Source organism: Fragaria vesca, linkage group LG3, assembly GCF_000184155.1.
Source record: "Fragaria vesca subsp. vesca linkage group LG3, FraVesHawaii_1.0, whole genome shotgun sequence".
In the NCBI taxonomy this organism is placed as follows: domain Eukaryota; kingdom Viridiplantae; phylum Streptophyta; class Magnoliopsida; order Rosales; family Rosaceae; genus Fragaria; species Fragaria vesca.
The window spans coordinates 9,705,559-9,712,609 of record NC_020493.1 but is presented as its reverse complement, the minus strand read 5'-3'; the positions used below and the strand labels follow the sequence as shown (position 1 = coordinate 9,712,609).

The following is a 7,051-nucleotide window of genomic DNA, read 5'->3' as shown; positions in this document are numbered from 1 at the left end:
TGTAACATGTTTTGTATCCTGTTTTTCAATTTGTTCAACCGCAGCATACATCCATTTTAGTTTGGAAGGTATTGAGACAGATTCTCCCTGTTCTTCTATGTTCAGTAATAATTGATTGGAGTGTTGTTCAATACAAATACATTCATATGTTATAATCCTTCAGATATATATGTCTCCATAGCCAATTAACTATTATGACTATATTGTTGTTAATTTATGATAGGGAATATGTACTGTCTTGGCCGAGTTGAAGCAATATCATGTGAGCACCTTTGGAGTGGATGGATTTGATGCCCTTTTTTCATTAAAATGGGATTAATCAAAGAAAATGCTGAATATGCAGAGAGTCGGCTGAAGGAAACTCCGTATATGCTGTTATTAGGCTGTTATTATCAAAGCATCAAGTCATTTTGCAAACAGTCCTTTCTCTTAAACTTCTATTGCATTTTGTTATGTAGAAGTAAAGGCCACTTTGTTATGTAGAAGTGAAGGGGCTTTAGTATATAGCAAACAGTGCATTGCAGCTATATATAGCAAACGGTGAACTGATGTACAACACTAATCACAAAGGAAAAAGACACTCGAAAGTCCCGGAGCAACGCCCGGGCAATCTTTCTAGTTATACTTTAGAAGAGTAGTATTTTGGTATGCTTAAACTTCAGTGTGCTGGCATTTCCAGTTTATGGAAAGTGTGTAATCAACTTCATCACTGTTTTGTTTAGTTTATTGCTTGTCAAAAAAAAAAATCACTAATTCTTTGAATATCCTAAAAGTTTTCCGAAAATACTACATAAGGCTTAAATCGAGAATTTCACCTTGTGAAGTTGTGATAACTTCTAAAGTATATTCCCGAGAGTCTAAACTTTTTCTTCAAGGCTCACATGTTAATTTATCTCTATTCTCATTCATATAATTAACCTTTCCAATTTTTTTTTTTAAAGGTTGACATTTTTCACCAATGTATAAAAGCGGAGTGGATTCGGTGAACCAAGACACTTGCAATATTTAATTTGATGATCTACATATTATATGCGTATGACAAAATTCTTAGTTGTCGTCATTCTTTTTCCAATCTTGAATTCTTAGCCGTTGTCGTTCTTTTTTCCAATTTTGATTTACTAGATCAATCGTATATACATTGATACTATTATATTTATTCATCATAATTTTCTAAAGAGTAAACTAATTGAGAGCCGATATACGGGGTTGAAAATGTTTACATGATGTAGATAGGGCTTAACCAAATGAGAGCATACGTGGTGGCTGGTAAACAAACTATATATTATATGTATGTAATTATTGGTGGCGAGAAAACTAAAAAATATGTATGTAATTAGCTTGACTAAGCATTTGCCAAATTTATATGGGAGAATAACGACCTACAAGGCCGATTTTCTCATAATAAGCATGATAACCAAGAGAAAAATACGCGGTGAATTAGTCAAGGTCAAATTGCAGAAAATTTGTACAATAATAGTTGAAGCTGGGCCATCGATGAAAGCCTATAGTCAACTATTATTGTACAAATTTTCCTTCACACTATTAATGTACAAATTTCCCTTCACACTATTGCGGAAAATTTGTATTTTGGAGAGCAAATGTGAATATTGTTTATATAGTTTTAGAAAGAAAAAAAATTAATAATTGACACAAACGACGATAGACATGCATGGCTACTTCATTCACACGATTCATATTATCATGCAGAATATATAGAAAATGTCAATTGACTCGAGTCTTTTGTTTCTGATTTGATATTTATTTGGGCCACAGTTCACGGTCCACGGTCCACCATTATAAGTAATGAAATCAAATGTCATAATATTACTACACAACATTTTATTTGGATAATATGACTCATTAAAAAAATAACAATAGAAAATAAATAAAATGAAATCGAGTTAGCTCAAGCCCACAAAGTGAAAATAGTATCCAAAATTATAAGATTTTCATAAAGATAATTTTGATTTAACTTTTTTTTTTTTGAAAGGTTTGATTCAACTTTATTTGACTAATAAAGTTTTTTCATTCAAAAATGTAATTTGTTTATTTACTTATTGGAAGTTTCTTTTTTTCTTTTTTTCTTTTTGAGAACATATTGGAAGTTCATTGAAGAAAATAAAAAGACAACTAAAAAAAGGATAGCTAAAACAAAAGAAAATACAAGCTGGGCAGTTTTGGAATTAATTGCCCATGGAAATATTTAACCTAGCAATAGATGTTTTTACTGTGTTGATTGTTTGTTTTTTGTCTCAATTATATGTGACAGTGTTAGCATTGATATTAGTGCCTAGTTGTTGACTTTATTAAATGAATTGTTGTGATTGGTTAATGACTATTAGTTCACATGCACCTTGGTGCATCCAAGAAGTTTCGCTATTTTGAAATTGTGTTAGGTTTGATGTGCAGCCGCATCAACTCTTTAAGCAGTTTGTTTCATTAATCAATACCTGACAATTTCATATAAAGTCGGTGTATGGTGAATATCTTAGCATTATGTCGAATTCAGTTGCCCAATTCTCTTCTTCTTCTTTTTTCTCGATCGAGATTTTAATTATTTGAACTATAAAATTAAGGGAGTGCTTCTGTTGCGGACTCAATACAGACTTTCAAACTAGGCCGTTAGATTGTATGAACGGTTAATATTTTAGAAAACAAAATAAAATTGACTTTACCCAATACTACCTCTTTCTCTCTGTCTCTCTCTCTCTCTTCCTTTGTCTCCTACATCGAAGATAGATCAGATTCTCTCTCTCTCTCTCGTCCGAGATATATCAGCTCCCCCTCTTGCTTTGGTTTTTGGCATAATATCAACAATTATAGTCTTGTAGATATTGGTAAGGATTGAATCCCACTAAAGAAAGAAATGAAATCCCACTGAAAACTGTAATCATAAGCAAACCCAACCGCCCATAAGTGAAGGAGGGATTGAAGTGGATATTGTTAAGGAAAGAGGAAGAATCTGTTAATCTTCCCCAGAATTCCAGAAAACAAATAAAGAGGAGTGAGAAGCATTTGTTGTGTGCGATGTAGGCGCATGATAAAGACATGTATTTCTCAAAATATAACCCGTTCATACAATCCAACTGCCTTGTTTGAAAGTCCGTATTGAGTCCGTAACTTTGCGGTCCGCAATAGAAGCGCTCCCACAAAATTGAACTTCATAATGCTCCAAAAAAACAGAAGGATTTGATCATATAAAACAATTAAGACTCGACAATCGAAATATTTACAGTCAAAGAAAATTAGCTACAAATTAAGGATGAAAGTCTAAACACGATGATTTTCGGGTTCATGTAACCTTCAAGAATTTACACCCAAGAAAAGTGAAAAATTACTGGAACAAACCAATCTCTTTATTACATCAAAGACCCAGCAATCTTTAAATTGCACAGTAGTCGTCATAAGAAGCCAAAGCATTAGAAGCTTACACAACATTATTGACATGACAAATCAAACAGAGCACAAAAGTCGACACTCGGTCGGATTAATACTCATCAGCATGGATATATATATGATAAGAGAGATTACTCCACTGCATCTCTTATATCTAGCAATTCCGTCCAGATAATTAGTTAATCCGGGCATAATCAAGGGACTTCTTGCCCTCATGTGCATTGCCAAAAAAGTTGTTCATATAATCTCCGAACACCATGTCACGGTAACGAGCCACTCCATCACGCGCCACCATCTCCGGCAGCGGCCCAATTATTTCTGTCGCGTTTGGAATGGTAAAAATCGGAACAGACACTCTTGATTGAGCGCTTGTAGTTCGTACTCTGTGTTCTGCACTCTTGTACCTCCCATTACTAATTATCTAAGCAAAATGAAAACCGCAACAAAATCACAAAACAAAGGGTTAGATTAATTTGCAGTTTTGCACTATTACATAGAGTGATAGAGGTAATAGCTAGTAATTAAACACCCGAATATTAATGTGTTGTAACCTGTAATGTATCACCAATGTTTATGACCAGAGCTCCAGGGACAGGAGGGATCTCAATCCAATCTCCTTTCTTTCCAGCAGCATTCATGTCTTCTTCAACCTTCACATACAAACCACCAATTCCATCTTGCAGTAAAACGGTTAAGGTTCCCATGTCCGAGTGACGCCCGACTCCAACAGTGAGCTCCGGATTAGGGCATGTTGGATAATAGTTCATGTTCACCATTTTTAACCCAATGAGTCCATCTAGTTTCGAGTCTTCCAGTGTCACTCCGAGCTTCTCAATCAAGATTTTCACTATTTTCTTTACCATATGCATTGATGTTTTAAGGTACTCAAGTGCAACTTCCCTGAGAATTAAGTTCATTAATTGATAATATAGATTATAACCTACTTCTTTCTAAAACGGAATGCGACTGATATTTCTTATCTTTTTTAGTTTAACTAGGGTTTTTATCAAGGATTGGATCGAACTTACTTGCACTCATTAGGCCAGTGACTGAGAGCATCAGCATCACTGGAGTACACCATGCTAACATAGTCCTTCCACTCCAATGCCTTCTCTTTCTCCGGCACAAAGCTCGTTCCGTACATCACGTACGGGCTCGGGCTCACACCTTTCCGGTAAGCAGCTTTCTTTCCCGGCGCTTGCCCGAAAAACTTGTTTGCAGCATCTTTCAGAGACTCCAGCAACTCCTGGGGCAGGCCATGGTTCACAACTTGGAAGAACCCAAGAACCTCGGCAGCATTAACGATCTCATTAGCCACTTGTTCATGATCAACCCCATCAAGCTTTGACAGATCGATTGGTGTGAGCTCATTTAGTGATGAGCTTGCATTTAGCTTCACTATACGCTCATGAGGTGGTTGTATGTATTGTTCAGGTACTTTGGATAGGCCTAAGTCCACCATGCCCTTGACGCCATTGCCATCCCTGACAACAAAGTTGAATAGTGAGTTTTCATCGGTGAAACTTGGAGCCATGATGAGCTGCTTGAAGATTTAGATGATGGTGGAATTCGATGGGATATTGATGGTGTACGATTGCTTTGCCAAAGAGTGACAATAAATACTAGTAGGTGATCATCTGACTTCTCTATGAAATGAAGCTGCCAACTACCACTTTCCACTTGATCTTATTACCCGATCAGAATTAAGAGATATAATTATTTTGCGGATGATTCTGGTCAACACTTAAATATTGCAGAAGGCAATATTCAGGGATTCTGGGCAGGTTAACATTACAAATACGAGATAAAGAAAGCAATCAAGCTGCCATATTTTCTGTTCAATTGTTTGCGCCACTAGCGGTATCGCCGGAAAAAAAAATGGAAATCGAAGAAGAGAGTTGGTTACATGACTTGCATCATTCAAACGTCAAGGTCAGGCGGTGAGCCATCGAGCTGGGCCTTGATTTGAACTAAATAGTTATTCATATATTCGCCGGGTAATTTGAAGTTAGCAGAAACTGGCAAGGTTCAGGGCTTCTTAGTAGCTAGGTTTATATTGTAAAATATATAGAGAAGCAAACAAAATGCTTCATTGCATTGTACGTGTACGTACTTTCTTATAGTACGGCGCTCTTGAACACCAATAGGCATTAAATAAATAAAAGAAAATTAAGTACTATACTGTATATGACTTTTCTATTATATATACATATGTGTATAACTTACATCAAGCCGTGAGCCGTCCGATCGTTTTGAATTTTGAATTTTTATATGATCAGACAACTCATAGCTTGATGTATGTCATACAAATGTGTATAGCAGCCGAACCCTACTGTATATATCTGATCACTTTCACTACCAGGACAAGCACTTTAGCCGACGAAACTTGTTAGCTTAATTAGTCGGCTAAGATCTTAGCCGACGAGCCATTGTCGGGAAAAGGTCGTCGGCGATGACTTTAGCCGACAAAAAAAAAAATTCGTTGGCTATAGTCCCACAGTTTAGCCGACGAAAAACATGTCGTCGGTTTTTTTCCCAGACTTTAGCCGACGAAATATAGTCTGTTTCGTCGGCTAAACCTTATAAAAAATTTTAAAAAATAACTATAGCCGACGAAACATGCCATAATTCGTCGGCTAAACCTTATAAAAAAATTAAAAATACTATAGCCGATGAATATAGTATTTAAATATCGTCGGCTAAAGTTGTTGGTTTTTGAAAAAAAAACTGCAGAAACTTTCGGCCACCTCCAATCACCACCAAAATTTGACAGAATCTTCCTCTCAACATTTTGAACAACTTTCTAGAAGAAGTCGAAGCCCAATTCTAAGCCTAAACATGTCAATTGAATCAAAATATAAAAATCCCCAATCTTAAACCCTAAAACTTCAAATCTTCGATTCTCTTCACACACATCGAATCGAGCTACCAAATTCTAGGGGAATGTAGTACTAATCAAACTCAACTTATCCATATATAGAACTCACCAAATGGTGACCTGAGGAAGGAGAAATTCGATCGACACCGAATCCGAACCGGCGGAGTTTTGGAGCTCGATTTATCTCTCACGGCGGCGCCACTCGATGCACCACCTGTCCAGCAATGAAGTAGACATGACGGCGAAGCTTTTGGGACAAGTGTGGCGGTCTCCGGTGGCTTGACGGCGGAGCTAGGCCGAGAAGAAAATCCGGAACTTTTTCTGATTTTCTGATTTCTTACCATTCACCTCCGGTAAAACTCCTATATAAAGAACTTTACCCGACGAAATTATTTATTTTCGTCGGCTAAACTATTTTGAAAATTTTGGTTGACCGCCAAAAAATTTTGGTTGAAAATTTTGAAAATTTTTCGACTTTAGCCGACGACTTTTCATATATTTTCGTCGGCTAAAGTCCTTTGAAAATTTTCCTCCAAATTTGGTTTACCGCAAAAAAAATTTTGACATTAGCCGACGACTTTTTTAATATCTCATCGGCTAAAGTCTATAAATTCACGAAAATGTTCATATCTCCCTCTATATTACGTAGTTTGGTCAAACCTTCTACAAGAAAAACTTTCAAGTAGATGAGACGCAACCGCCTATATAAAAATTTTGAGACATTTACCTTCCGACGATAGGGCTCCCCATAGGGAATAATAACTGTAAATATGGTTG

The 7,051-nt window shown here is 36.3% G+C and overlaps 1 pseudogene across 1 annotated transcript in view; it reads right to left on the bottom strand.

Annotated features, from left to right (window-relative positions):
• The window catches only part of LOC101292394, a 1,325,780-nt pseudogene that overhangs the window by 1,180,658 nt on the left and 138,071 nt on the right, over positions 1-7,051 (bottom strand). Inside the window, exons 41-43 of the transcript XR_184374.1 lie at positions 4,425-4,880; positions 3,948-4,296; positions 3,653-3,817 (exon numbers count right to left, since the gene is read on the bottom strand). The product of XR_184374.1 is annotated as an uncharacterized LOC101292394 (transcript). The remainder of the gene's footprint in view (positions 1-3,652; positions 3,818-3,947; positions 4,297-4,424; positions 4,881-7,051) is intronic.